The sequence below is a fragment of the Pinus tabuliformis genome, chromosome 5_2, assembly GCF_031772625.1.
Source record: "Pinus tabuliformis cultivar Carrire ecotype Pingquan chromosome 5_2, CPIR1, whole genome shotgun sequence".
In the NCBI taxonomy this organism is placed as follows: domain Eukaryota; kingdom Viridiplantae; phylum Streptophyta; class Pinopsida; order Pinales; family Pinaceae; genus Pinus; species Pinus tabuliformis.
The window spans coordinates 548,254,179-548,269,260 of NC_142306.1; the positions used below are offsets into that span (position 1 = coordinate 548,254,179).

General features: G+C 40.8%; 1 protein-coding gene and 1 non-coding gene across 2 annotated transcripts in view; one reads left to right on the forward strand and one right to left on the reverse strand.

Annotated features, from left to right (window-relative positions):
- Positions 1 to 15,082, reverse strand: part of LOC149160107 (phosphatidylinositol N-acetylglucosaminyltransferase subunit P-like) — a 114,982-nt gene that overhangs the window by 39,989 nt on the left and 59,911 nt on the right. The gene's annotated exons all lie outside the window — the stretch shown is intronic.
- Positions 304 to 382, forward strand: TRNAS-ACU (transfer RNA serine (anticodon ACU)). Its single transcript has one exon. It is a non-coding gene; the product is annotated as a tRNA-Ser (tRNA).

The window sequence follows — 15,082 nt, forward strand, 5'->3', positions numbered from 1 at the left end:
GGTCGCGGTCATTATAGTAGCTCAAAGTTCCCTTTTATAGCAATAATCCCAGTCTTCCAGAAGTGCATTTTCTGGGACAAATGGCCATGGGTTCGATTCCCTAGTACCGCGCGTTATAACTATCTAAATAAATCATAAACCCGAAGCTGAATATTACGATCACATTGATTCCTATGGATATTGCGGCCAATTGAAGGCTGCTCAGCTGGCCTGTAAAGATGAGTGTGACGGACCCGACTGTATATTCGCCTATTGGTGATGACAGCGCCCTTGCAGTAGCCCACAACTCTACTACAGCAAATGGCACTGGCCGAATGGTTAAGGCGTGTGCCTACTAAGTACATGGGGTTTCCCCGCGAGAGTTCGAATCTCTCAGGCGACGGGTTTGCTGCTAAAACGCAGGCGTTTAACATTCTGTCGAAACTATTTCAGGCGACTGAACCGGTCGAAACTATTTCAGGCGACCGAACTGCCTACGTTTTCAAACGTTCGCTATGACTCACGGTTTTCATGTCTTTTGCTTTCACTTTTGGTCGAACTCGTGACTTGCGTTGTGGTTTTTTTTTTTTTTTATTTAAATTTTACCATTCCGCTTCAGAGCACATATCTAACATCTCGTTATTAAAGCAAAATGCGACAGCTACTCGGGTTAATATGGTTGCGTCCAACGGTTAGGGTAATTGCCTTCCAAGCAATAGACCCGAATTCGACTCCCGGCAGACGCAATAATGGATCTCCGGTGATATATAATCCTACGAGAGAACAAGTACACGCTTGGATTGCGATAGTTTATGCAACCGGCCAACCAAAAGTTCGTCAGTTAGATTTCGGCACTCCCCTGACTACCAACTTTCCGTCACTGGTCCTGGTTATCTTAAAACCAATTCGATCCAGGAGTAATGTCCTTGTGAAAATCCTCGAGGATCTTGAAGGATCTCCGGATTCCGACTGTCGCCGAATTGATAGCTGCGTTCTTCTCGGGCAGCAACAACTAAACCCCGAAAATAAAGACGAGTTTAATACTCTCTGAAACCCTAACGACCAGTAAGTTTAATCAATGGAGTTTCATACGAATTACAGAGAAGTTTTAATGCAAGGAACGGGATGCGAACTGTCAGAGATCCCGAACTGTAAGAGCCAAAATTAAATCCTGGCGGAATTAAATCACAGTGTACAGGAGCGTGGGCCTGTGAGATCCCGAAGGTTTGAACACGGCTCCGATACCATGTGTAGTACCCTACTTTCTTATTACAGCAACCATAGAAATAACCATAAAATTCAAAAAAAAAACAGTAATGCATAGAACTGAAATCTGCACCTACCTGTACTGCTGGCTGACCTCCGATGCTGCTGCTGAGCTGGAAATTCTGAACTGTTGGCTGATTTGATCCAATTTCGGGATGGCCAAAACCACCCTACCAAACAGAGCAACCTGGTTGCTCAATCCAGAGAAGCTCTCCACAGAGGCTCTCTGTCCCTCCGTGCCCAGAACTCAGATCACTCAAGACTCTTCCACTCCAAGGTTACTTCTCCTGGTTTCTGCTGATCAATCCACAATTCTCTGGTTATTTTTCCCCCCCTTTCTTCAGGTCCAGACCCTGCTATTTAACCCCTGGTCTGGCGGTGGCCGCCCTCCCACTTGCAGCCACCGCCTTCCTTGCATTCAAGTTTCCCGGATATTTTCCCTGACTTCTGCGTTTCAGCAATGAATGTCCTGCTGGTTCGGACGCGTTTTATTAATGGCTGGGGTGACTCATAGGTAGGTTAATGAAATAATATCCTGAATCCATTAATTGACTTGATAGCATATAACTTTCGTATAACCTGTAGGTTTTATTGTGTACACTTTATAACATTATATACGTACTTTATGACATTCAATATAAAGTTCCTTTTATATTTATAACACTACATATAAAGTTCATTTTATACTTTATATTTTACCTTACATAAGTTATATATATATATATATACTTTACATAATTTAATTTTATGATTTGTAATATTAATGTATATATATATTTTATAAGGTTAAATTGTATATTTTATAAAATTTAAACTTATAATGTTTTAAATTTAATTTATATATATATATATAATCTTAACATATTTGTAGTTTAAATTTCCGCATAGTTGGTTTTTATAGAGTTAAAAACTTTAGAAGGTGGATTAATTTAGCAGGGTTGTTACACTACTCATTGATCAGATGAGAGGTACTTCCCATGAGTCCCAGACTACATGGGTAGAATGCCTCAACAGGAGAACTAATCAATCCTGTCCTCACAGGAGAACACATCAATCCTGCTACAATCGCTATGGAGAACACATCAATCCAGGCCTCACAGGAGAACACATCAATCCTGCTACAATCGCCATGCAGAACACATCAATCCAGGCCTCACAAGAGAACACATCAATCCTGCTACAATCGCCATGGAGAACACATCAATCCAGGCCTCACAGGAGAACACATCAATCCTGCTACAATCACCATGGAGAACACATCAATCCAGGCCTCACAGGAGAACTAATCATCCTGTTACACAGGAGAGCGAATCATCCTGTTCCACAAGAGAGCAAATCATCTCGTCCCACAAGAGAGCGAATCATCTTGTTCCAGTACGCACCACCGGGGGAGGGTGAGTCACCCTGTGGTCGTATGTTGCTCTAATAAGAACCGCAAGCCCACAGAGCTCCCAGAGCTCAATGTATGCAACATGCAGGACCCTTGTACAAGGGTCTCTTGACGACTCCAAGTCGTTCAGGAAAATCACAAATTTGATCTTCCCCCGAGGTTTTAGCAACCTGTACATCATCTCAGTGCGATGGAGCCTCCTTGCTCATCGACTTACCATATCCTAGATAAGGTAGTATTTGATGTCTATCTGCTAGAGCAATCGTCGAATACGGGATTCCTTAATAATCGAGTCCCACCTCTGGTTGTTACAGAGAATCACAGTGGTATTCATCATGTGTACAAACAGCTCACTGAAGAGCTTCCCCAACCAGGAAGCTTCATACGAGATCATACTCGTAGATATGTATTCGGCCTTGGCGGTGCGTATAACAACTAACTTCTGCTTCCTGCTCATCCATGATATCGAAGCAGAATCCAAAGAGAAACAACACTAAGAAGTGCTCCAGTGATCCTCCACACTGCCTGCCCAATCAGCATTCGAATAATCATGCATTTTCATATTCCCGACAGTGTATCTCAATCCATGAGAGATTGTGTCTTGAAGACATCTCAGAAGATTCTTGGCACCAATCTAGTGAGGCTCAACCAAATATGAGCTCACCATGCTAACTGTAGCGCATGTATTTGGACGAAGGTTCTCTAAGAACATCAACGCGAATGAGTTTATGAAACTCAGAGGCATTTCCCAAATCTGATCCGACATTACTACCATATAACTTCTTGAAATTTAAGATCCTCAAGGTAGTCACAGGGTTGCAATTTATCTTTCCACATTCGGAATCCAACTCCCTCTGCCTTCTACAAATGAGAGGGTCTGCACCTGTCAGACATAGGTGCCGGTATGAGATGTCTGTCATCCACAACCTTCAGATGGTTTGGATCGGTTTCACTCGTAGTGAATCTCAGCTTCATCAGATGGCTGCTGATCCTCTCATACTATGCCCGGGGTGTCTTGCTTTAAGCCATAGAGGGCTTTCTATCACCTGCATGCATGAGATTCCCAATCCTGAATGAAACTCCTCGGGTTGATCCAAACCCGTGGACCTGTGGCATGAAGGGGATGGTCCCCTTATAAGATTTTCCTTCGGTACATCTCAGAAATGTACTTTCATGCTCTTTTTGAATTCAGGCTTCCCTGACACCATCTGACTCACAGACCTCCGGTGCTATGTGTCAATGGACATCGTCCCTCAGTGAACTTCTTGTAACTTAATGCAACCATAAACTCAAAAGCATTTTTGAAAATTCTATTTTCAAACACATACCTTTCCATCGACGAATGCCACCTTAAAAACTTTCGACTTCCATTCCTGGGGTTCCTTGCTTCCTTGAAGAGTCAATCGTGTCCTAGATGACTTGTATCTCTGCCATTCAGACACTCCTTCGCATAAGGTCCGAACTGACAACCAAGACATCTACCTTTCCTTCCACCCTTAGATCCGAACTTTCCAATGAAGTGATCTTTAGATGGGCCATCAGAAACTTTCGCTGCGCCATTCTCTGCTTCGACTTCACCCTGGGTGAATTATGAGGAACCCATTGATCCTTTTGACTTGTCCCAACTATCTTTGGTGATTGCTCTTTCACTCTTGCTTTGGGCATTGTCTTCACCTCAGCTCTGATTCCATGTTAAGTTTAGGTATGTTCTATGCTAGAGCAATTTATTTGAATTTTCACAGTTAGCAATCACATCAGCATTCAGATAAACTGCAGATAGAACATAAATATAAATCGCAGAAGACATGCCAAGACAAGAGGACACAAGATGTGGCGCAAGCCAGGGACAAACCCCACAATGTGTGGGGAAATCCTTTGATCAAATCTTCTTTTATCTTCAAAGTTCAGTAGAGAAAGAGAGAGAGAGTACATTTACAACAGAAGTCAACACTTTGACTTATCTATATCTAGCATAGATCATTTTGTATAACGATGAGATCAGTTGAAGACATTCTGCTTCAACTGATTCTCAAGGTGACTCCTTCACCTATCATCGTGTTGCATCTGGTCCTCTCGCTGCACCACTACACACTGCACCATGTTGCACTAATCATGATAATCACCATGCTGCCCATGTCCATGATCTTATCATGCTGCCCTTCATGTTCATGTTATCATGTTGCCCATACTAATATGCATCATCATCATGCTGTTGTCCTTACAAATGCGTGTTATCATTATGTTGCTGCCCATGCTAATGTGCATAATTATCATGCTGCCCTTGTCATAATACATTGACTTTTATATCTCAGGATGCTGTGTAACATAATCCCTTCATCCAAGATTTTCATCTTCAGATCACTATTTTATTACACTGTCCAATATGCTTAGAAAGACTGCTTCTTTCACAGCCTTGGATTTACCATGTTGTCACCTAAAGCTTTGTATATCTGCGGCTTCACTTCCATGCTAGTTTATGACCTGCGTATTAGGCTACAAGTCAGCGTATATATATTTTATTTACCTAAGAATATATATGTGTATATTGTTCCGTAAGCTATCTCAGTGACCAGCGTATATATAATTGTTGCGTTCATTTCCTAAGTATATATGACTGTGTGATATTCATGACAACGTATCTATGTTTTATTGAATACACAGGGTATCACTGTTTCATTGACCACCATATAGCCCCATTGACCTGCGTATGGGTGCTTCATGAAGATTGTAGCTAGGTCCTGCGGCTGTGGTTATGACTGCGGCTAGGTCTTCAATGAGCAGCATAGTTCCATATGCTTTGACTGCGTTTTACTTCTGGACAGTGTATTGTATGTGACTGTGTTCCATACATCATGAAGTGTATAAATATGACAGTCTATATGACTGTGTTCCATACAGCATGAAGCGTATATATATATATATATATATATTGCTTACGTTGTGCATGACAATTTATGCGTTTCCACCTGCGTGTACATATATCCATGAATAATGTGCGATTCTTTCAACCACATACATTTGCTCCGTATGACAACATATATGTTTCCACCTGCGTATATTATATGGCTAGCGTAATGCTATGTGTATGGCCAGCGTAATGCCATGCGAATATGTATGAAGTGTTTCCATGAACAGCGTAGGGTTTCACTTCCTGAACAGCGTATAGAGATTCATCATGAACAACGTATAGGTTTGCATACTGATTGTAATTTAGGGCATCATCTGCGTGTGAGCTAGGGCATCATCTAGGCCAGCATATTCTATGTTCTCTCCTTCTCCAAAAACCCAAGACGTGGAGAGGAGATCACCTCAAGAATACATGTGTGAAATGACTTCAAGTCCTTGCCAATTTATACTAAAACGTAAGTGATGAATAAACATGACGTTTGAGCTTCTAGAGCCTACATAAGAGCTGGTCGGCTTTATAATAATTACATAAACAAAATAAATTCATATCACCATAAATACTTATCGGAATCGGATGATCCTTGGATCTATCCTACACCTCTCGACGAGAGGGATCCAATAAAAATATCAGCTGCCATAAATAAGCTGACCCACATGGAGTTTGGCCCTAGTTTCCAATTTAACATTCTCAGATAACACTGTTAACTCCTCCGTTATGGCTCTTCTTCCCTTTAGCTCTTTCTTTGTTGATGTGTTCCTCTTTGCTTCTCTGATATCGTTGTTCTTCCTATAACTTCCAATAACCTACTTCCAAAGAACTCTTCCGATAGCTTTTCTTTGACTGCTCTTGTTCTTGAATTCCAATGGCTTTCCCTCTTGGCTTCTTGCTCTTGTTCCTTCACGGATGATCAAATATTGATCCAAGACCTTCATGATAGCTCAAATTTTAAAGTGTTGGAAAGAGTGTCGAACCTGAGCTACCGGATAGATCTCGTCTTCCTAATTCCGACGCCACGAATGGTTCGAAAAACCGACACTGTATGAAGGAGTTATCGCAATTTGAAAAGTCCAATAAACTGTAATTTCCAAGAAAAAATTGATTTTTGGAAATACTAAAAAATATTTATTCCAAGGAATATTCCCTAGAATATTCTTTTTTGGGGACCAATCAAGTGCTGACACGTGGCAAGCCCGAAGGCCGCCACGTGGCCCTGGAATGGTATTATAAAATTTTGTTGGGGTCCTGATGGAATCGAACCCATGACCTCTGGCAAGACAGAACAAAGCTCTACCATCTCCGCCTAACATGTTTCTTAACATACAAAGGCAGCGATGCATATTTGTTTTGTAACTGGTTGCGGTTTGTGGGTTAGGACTACCAATGGTCCCCTTAATTTGTTCACATGTCGCGATATAACCGTCGTTTGCCAACACTAAACTCCAGTTCATGTAACCACCAAGGTTAACGTGACCACTGTAAACATAATGTTAAATGTTGCGGGTAGTGGGAGCGCTTAGCGCTTAATTAATTTCAGATTAACCTTAATTAATCCCAAATTAGTTTAATTACGGGATTAGCACTTAAAACGGTTTATGCCTAATTAAATAGCACTTATCACTAAATTACTAATTAATATCAGATTAGCAGTTGGTGGTAAATTTGGTGGATTCTGCTATTTTCGGGCCTACTTCCAGATTTAGCGGCCCTAACTGGAGTTCTTCCAGATTTGGAGGAGGATTTCTAGGGAGAAACTATTTGAGTCACTCCAAGAGCAATTTTCGACCAAAAAGAATGAAACAAGAGGCTAGCTAGGCTAATCGGAGTTTTCTAAAGCCAATGGAACATGCAGAGAAGCTAAAGAAGTCATCTTCAAGTAGATTTTCATCTAGGGAGATTTTGGAGCTCAAGGCCACCAGGGGTTGGAGGCAGTTGTAGGAGCTACCAGTACTCGTCCTCAGCAAACCAACAGCCATTCCTGACTGTAATGAACCTTCTGAATCCATTACAGGGGTTTGCAAAAGCATTTGGAGACTTCTAAAGGCCGAGATGCTACAGGGAAGTTTCAGGCAGCCCAGTGCCAACTGTGGAGGAAGGCCTAGTTTGGGGATGCAGTGCTCATTTTGAGCAAATGATCAGTCTATTGTTGTTGTCTGATATGTGCTGGAGATAGTAGAAGAGGTTTCAGTGACAGTTGAAGAATTCTGAAGGAGTTAGTGCCATCAAGAAGCTTAGGGTAGCTCAGTGCACCGATTGAAGGAATCAAGTCTAAGGGACCTTAGATCTGTTTGTAGAGTGATGACAGCCATGACAGGGATATAGATGGTTTTCTAAGCCCATTGGTTCAGTTCAATAACCTTTGGAGTTAAGTGTGGAACTTGTAAAAGAAACTTTTCCATAATCCCAAAGAGCCAAGTCAAGATGACAAAAGCTCAAGGAGACGTAGCCCACGATATTCGGGTGAACTCCTAGATTAAATTTGTTGTTATGTGTTGATGTTTATTTGCTGCATTATATGGCTGTTATGTGTGTTTAATATCAGTAGAAACAAATGGACTTAAAGCACTTAAACAGTTAAAAACAAACAAAGACATACACCTGTTTCAAGTATTTAATTCCGCAATTGTCAACATAAGCTAGATCATATATTTGTTAAGCTTTGGAGTGGGAGGTTCTTGTAAGCATAACAAGTTGTTAAACCCTCATTTCAGATCAGGTGGTATCAGAGCAAGATGCTTGATTGACAGAGCAAAAGATTGCTTGTTTGAAAGGTGTTCAAATAGTCAAATTCTACTGTTTGATTGTTTGTAAATTGACTATTGTTTGAGTTTGCAAAGGTGAAGGGAAAGCTACTGAAAAGCTAAGTCCAGGAGAGGACAAGAAGGAAGAAGGGTTGAAGGCATTCTCCTTACCCAAAGGACCTCAAGGCAACCCTTGAAGCATAAGAGGGTTTGTTTAGAAAAGGCTGCTTGAATAAGAATTTGATTCTACTACCATTTAGTTCAGAAATTTGTCATTAGTTTTTTGAAAGCTTTGTGAATTTTGTTGAAGTGCTTTTGTTCATTTTTATGATGACAACTTCTATAAGTGAGTGTTCCAAATTCTCCTCCTTCACAAGATTCTTTGATGAAGACATGAAGCAAGACTTGTTCACCATGATGGATATGGTGAGAGAAATGTATGAGGATGAAAGGAAGAGCACCAAACTTCGAGAGTAGTTGAATTCCATGTTGGAAGAGAAGCAGTTGCTTTCTGACAAATTGTAGGAAATGGAGAGTCAACTTCATATTGCAAATATGAATCTGGAAAGGATGCATGCGTTGAAGACACAGCTCCTTGTTGCCAAAGAAGCCTTAGTCAAGTATCAACTTGAAGAAGAGGTAAACAATTTTAGTTTGTCTTCAATTTCCTCTAAGAATGTTCATGTTGGTTCTTTTGAAAAACATACAAGAGGCATAGGGTCCAAGTTGATGTCAAAAATGGGCTATGAAGGAAAAATATTGGGCAAACATGCACAGGGTATTGTTGAACCAATAATGGTTGAGGAAAGGCCTAAGTATTTGAGTCTTGGCTATGGACAATCTTATGGAGAAAGTTCCAAAGCAATCATGAAGGCAATTGAAACAGTTCCTAGAAGGAGTTTCATTTTAGGTTCTCTACCTCAAGTTTGTAAATATTGTATTCACGGGGAATGCAATTGTTTGAAACATGCTTTGCAAGAAGAAGGTGTTCATAAGCATGCACTCGAACAAGAGAGTTGTGAAAGCTCTAAAAACAATGAAGAGATTGATGGTGTTCCCAAGGGAGCTACTTCTTCATTTGATTCACCTCCTCATGAAGGTAATAAAGGTAAAAGAGAAAGGTATAAATCTGATTTCAATCACACTTCTTTTGATTATGTTAAGCATGGTAAATTTCCACATAAGCATTGGAAAAAAATTGCATGTTCCTTTTGTGGTTTGGTTAACCATAGTGTTTCTAGATGTTGGAAGAGAATGGCCACATACAGGAAACTTTTGAAGGAAAGGAGGCAAGAAGCCAAAGGACCATTGGACAATGCAAATTATGTTGTAAAGAGGATGAACATGTGTTGTACTTATTTCCATAAGCAAGGACATATTGCTGAAAGGTGTTGGACTTTGAATCCAACAATGCTTCCACAAAATTTGAAGAAGGTGGAAAAAGAGAATGGCAAGAATGGAAAGGAAATTTCCATCATTGATGTGTGTATTGGTAAGAAATGGCTAGAGTTCTTATACAATTAAAGTTACATGTCTTTTGATGTGAAAAGAAATGTATCACATCTATTTGCATTTCTTTGCTAATGGAATGCAAGTTGCAGGATGGAAAAGTTGAGTATGTAGACTCACTTTATTGCAGCAAAATTATATTCATTTCAGCTTTGTAAGTACATGTACATATGATTGAGGATCTTGTACTTATGATTGTACTTAAGAGAAAGTTGAAGAATGGAATGCATACATGAGAATGGTATGTATGAACACAAGGATGTTAATGATTTCCTTGTATTTGAACATGTATGTGTAATTGACTTGATGGAAAGCAATCGACCATCATATTGCTTTGTTTAAACATGCATGCAATGTCATGTCGACTTGGAAAAGTTGATTTGGTCTCCAAGATTGTAAAAGGGAGATAATGATGAAGTGTTTCATCTTTGAAAAAGAATCGTTAAAATTCTTTTTGTACATGCTTGACTTGAAGGGTCAAATGTTTGAAAAGGCATGTTTTTTGTCGGCTTGTGATTTAGTCAATTATTTGTACACAAGATGTAAAGACATGATGATGATTCACATGATGTGAAATTTGTTTCTTTTGATGGAGCAAGAATTTATGTCGTCAAGTTGTTTTCTTGTATTTTGACAAGATGTCAGAAAAAAATTTGCAGCAACAAAGGTCGCCATGGAAGTGCCTTGGAAGCAATGCTCAGCTACCTCCTATACATTCTGAATGAGTTCAAAGAAGACAGTTCTTAACAAGAGGACAAGCGCATCCATGAAGGGAAGTGTCGACTACCTTCGAGTTTTGGTTCAAAGGCACTAGTCATGCAAGGCAAATGCATAGAGGCTGAAAGAAGAGGGTGTTGTACTCTCATCTATTGTTCAGATCAGTATATCAACCTTTTGGGGTCCAACAAATTCCCAATGGGGAGGAGTGATCAGATATTGATCCAGGACCTTAATGATAGCTCAAATTTCAAAGTGTTTGAAAGAGTATTGAACCTGCGCGACCGGATAGATCTCGTCTTCCTGATTCCGGCGCTGCAAACGAATCGAAAAACCGACACCATATGGAGTTATCGCAATTTGAAAAGTCCAGTAAACTGTAATTTCCAAGAAAATTTTGATTTTTGGAAAAACTAAAAAAATATATATTCCAAGGAATATTCTCTAAAATATTCCTTTTTGGGAACCAATCAGGTGTTGACACATGGCAAGCCTGGAGGCCGCCACGTGGCCCTGGAATGGTATTATAAAATTTTGTTGGGGTCTTGACAGAATCAAACCTGTGACCTCCGGCAAGACAGAACAGAGCTCTACCATCTTCACCTGACATGTTTCTTAACATACAAAGGCAGCGGTGCATATTTGTTTTGTAACTAGTTGCGGTTTGGGGGTTAGGCCCGCCAACAGTCCCCGAAAGTTGTTCACATGCCGCGATATAACCGTCGTTTGCCAACGCTAACCTCCAGTTCATGTAACCGCCAAGGTTAACTCTGTTTCCATTTGACCACTGCAAACATAATGTTAAATGTTACGGGTAGTGGGAGCGCTTAGTGTTTATGCCTAATTAAATAGCACTTATCACTAATTAATATCAGATTAGCAGTTGGCGGTAAATTTGGTGGATTCCACTATTTTTGGGCCTGCTTCTAGATTTAGCAGCCCTAACTGGAGTTCTTCCAAATTTGGAGGAGGATTTCTAAGGAGAAACTATTTGAGTCACTCCAGGAGCAATTTTCAACCAAAATGAATGAAACAAGAGGCTAACTAGGCTAATTGGAGTTTTCTGAAGCTAATGGAACAGTCCAGAGAAGCTAAAGAAGTCATCTTCAAGGAGATTTTCATCCAAGGAGATTTTGGAGCTCAGGGCCACCAGGGGTTGGAGGCAATTGTAGGAGCTACCAGTACTCGTTTTCAGTGAACCAACAGTCATTCCTAACTGTAATGAACCTTCTGAATCCATTGCAGGGGTTTGCAGAAGCATTTGGAGACTTCTAAAGGTCGAGATGCTACAGGGACGTTTCAGGCAGCCCACTGCCAACCATGGAGGAAGGCCTAGTTTGGGGATGCAGTACTTATTTTGAGAAAATGATCAATCTATTGTTGTTGTCTAATATGTGCTGCAGACGATAGAAGAGGTTTCAGAGACAGTTGAAGAATTCTGAAAGAGTTAGTGCCATCAAGAAGCTTAGGGTAGGTCAGTGCATCGATTGAAGGAATCAAGTCTAAGGGACCTTAGATCTATTTGCAGAGTGATGACAGCCATGACAGGGATATAGATGGTTTTCTAAGCCCATTGGTTCAGTGCAATAGCCTTTGGAGTTAAGTGTGGAACTTGTAAAAGAAACTTTACCATAATCCCAAAGAGCCAAGTCAAGATGACAAAAGCTCAAGGAGACGTAGCCCACAATATTCGGGTGAACTCCTAGATTAAATTTGTTGTTATGTGTTGATGTTTATTTGTTGCATTATATGGTTGTTATGTGTGTTTAATATCAGCAGAAACAAATGGACTTAAAGCATTTAAACAGTTAAAAACAAACAAAGACATACACCTGTTTCAAGTATTTAATTCCACAATTGTCAACATAAGCTAGATCATATATTTGTTAAGCTTTGGAGTGGGAGGTTCTTGTAAGCATAACAAGTTGTTAAACCCTCATTTTAGATCAACGGATCTGCTTCTCCTAGGCTTTCCTCCTTGGATCTACTGCTTCTACTCTGTCTATATATATATATTCAATCTCATTTAGTATCTCAGAATATTGCCATATTGACATCAATGACAATCTAGATCAACAGGGTAAATGTATCAATCTCCTCTGGTCAAATAAACATGACCCAACGAAATCAACATGGCTTCTTAGGAGAAAGTCTGCCCCTGGGCCATTCTCCCCTAGCCAAATCAACATGGCGTTTTAGGTGAATGCATCATTCTGCCCTAGTCAAATCAACATGACTCTATGGATGCCAAATCATCATGGCTCTAATGGAAGAATGTATAGCCTATGCTGCCCTGGTCCATTCACCCTTAGCCAAATCAGCATGGCTCCATGGGCGTGTGAAAATTCAATGACCCAAATTCCTACTGCAACCACCGATTAAATTTCTCCTACTTGTTAATTTTTGAATCAAGTTATTTAGAGTGTTACATAGCAAACATTGAAATAAAATCTATTGCAACCTTCACAACATAAAATACTGCACATGAGAGAAATAAACACACACACAATTACACCATTTTTTTGGACCAATGTCCCCGGAAAAACCCAACTTGGGAGAACCGGTGCAACAACTGAGGGTTTTATTATTATGCAGTAGTTTCTGAGTACAAACCTTTAGATGCCCAAACTGGCAATCTGATACAGAGAATAAACTGGCAAAGAGGTAGTGAGAAATATTCTCACACTACCACTGGCGATCCCACTCTGATCCAGGCTCTGGATGGCTAACCCCACGCTGCCTTTATGTGGTCTCATGTTACCTCTGCGTCACAACTTCAGGGAGTTGTGTCACCCTTCCAGTTGATTGATTTGTTGGCTGGAACTTGACTCTCTGGCCCTCCAGTCTCACACCCCGGCTTCTGGCACTAGATCTCGACCCTCCCAACAAAATTACAGACTCCCTCTAAAGCACTACGCTGCCTCTGTGTGGCACTACGCTGCCTCTCTAAACCTCTCTTGCCTTCTCTGCCTTGCGCTCCCCAGAACTGGAAAAATCCCCTCTGATCTACTATCCCTACCCCTCACTGCAAGAAGATCAATCAATCTCTCTCAGGCAACTCAGCGCTGCTACTCTTGAGAAATTCGATCTCTAGATCTCACTATCTTGGTGTGTTCTCCAAGTGCCCATCAAGCTCCTCCTTATAATCTCTCGTTGAGGCTTCAAAGGCTGAGATTAAAACATAATCAAAGGCTAAGATTAACTGGGAGTTGATCCTCATCTTCTTCTAGAAGATTCGCACCAAATTTAATTAATACACTTTAATTGATCACATTTCCTAAGTTTAGACTTAGGAATACATTAAAAAATGGTTAATTATTTTAATTAAACCATCTCTAGGTGGAATTTTCACAAACGATTTCTGGGTCTTGGAGAATGCATGTGTCTTAGCCTCTCTGCAAAATCTCGAGACTAGAGCACATTTGATGCTACAAAAATCAACAGGGTGAACATATCATTCCCCCACTAGTCAAATCAACATGACCTTGTGGGAGAATGTCTACCCTATCCTGCAAGCATAAACACTTCGGGCCATTCACCCCTAGACAAATCAGCACGGCCCAGGAGGTGAATGTGTCGTTCTACCCTAGTTAAATCAGCATGACCTCATGGGAGAATGTCTGCCTGATTCTGCAAGTTGCAAAAACATCAACGCTCCCTCTCAATGAGACATTCTCTATCACGCCAAAATTGTCTTTGAAGTATACAAACTTCGCTCTAAATATAGGCTTGGTGAGAATGTCTGCAATCTTCTCGTCTATGGATATGTACTGGATATGTACTTGATCAAATAGCCCTGCAAGTAGCTTCTAAACCCACACTACTTCCTAACTTGTGGCACTCACTGCAATATACTCTGCCTCTGCAGTACTAAATGTGACAGAAGTATGCTTCCTCCTAAACCAGGATATCATAGTCGATCCCAAGCTAAAGCAACACTATGAAGTGCTCTTTATATCCTCTGGACTCCAGACCCAATCTGAATCAGTATGTCCCTATAGCCTCACTGATCACCTGAGACATATCTCAAACCATATCCAATTATACCATACAGGTACCTTAACACATGTTTTACCACATGCCTCAACTCAACCATAAATTGGTCAACTTCCTTCATTGGATCCATCACCAAAGTTGTTTTCTAGTCACCCCCTTTGGGTGTTCCCTTTGACATTGAAGCAGATCTCCCTGTGGCAATCTCAGTTGCTCCCTTTGTCATGAAAGTAAATCCTTCTGCCACTATTGCTCCCTCTGTTATTGAAGCGTACCTTGTTGTCTGGAATTGTCCCTTCATAGAAAGCATACTGCTCCTAGAGACCTCTTGTCTCTGAGCATCTAGTCTGACAATCTCAACTCATGACATCCTCTTGAAAGGCTACTCTTGGTGCTCTGCCTGACTATCTGCTCCCTCTAAACTGGAAGCCCTTCTAGGTCATTTGGAACGGTCCTGGACATCCTAACAATCTGTACAATCCTCCCTCCCGATCACCAATCTCAAGAACCTTACCATCTAGCGACTAGAGTAAAAGTATCCTCGTAATCTACTCCCTCCTTCAGGGAGAATCCTCTTGCCAG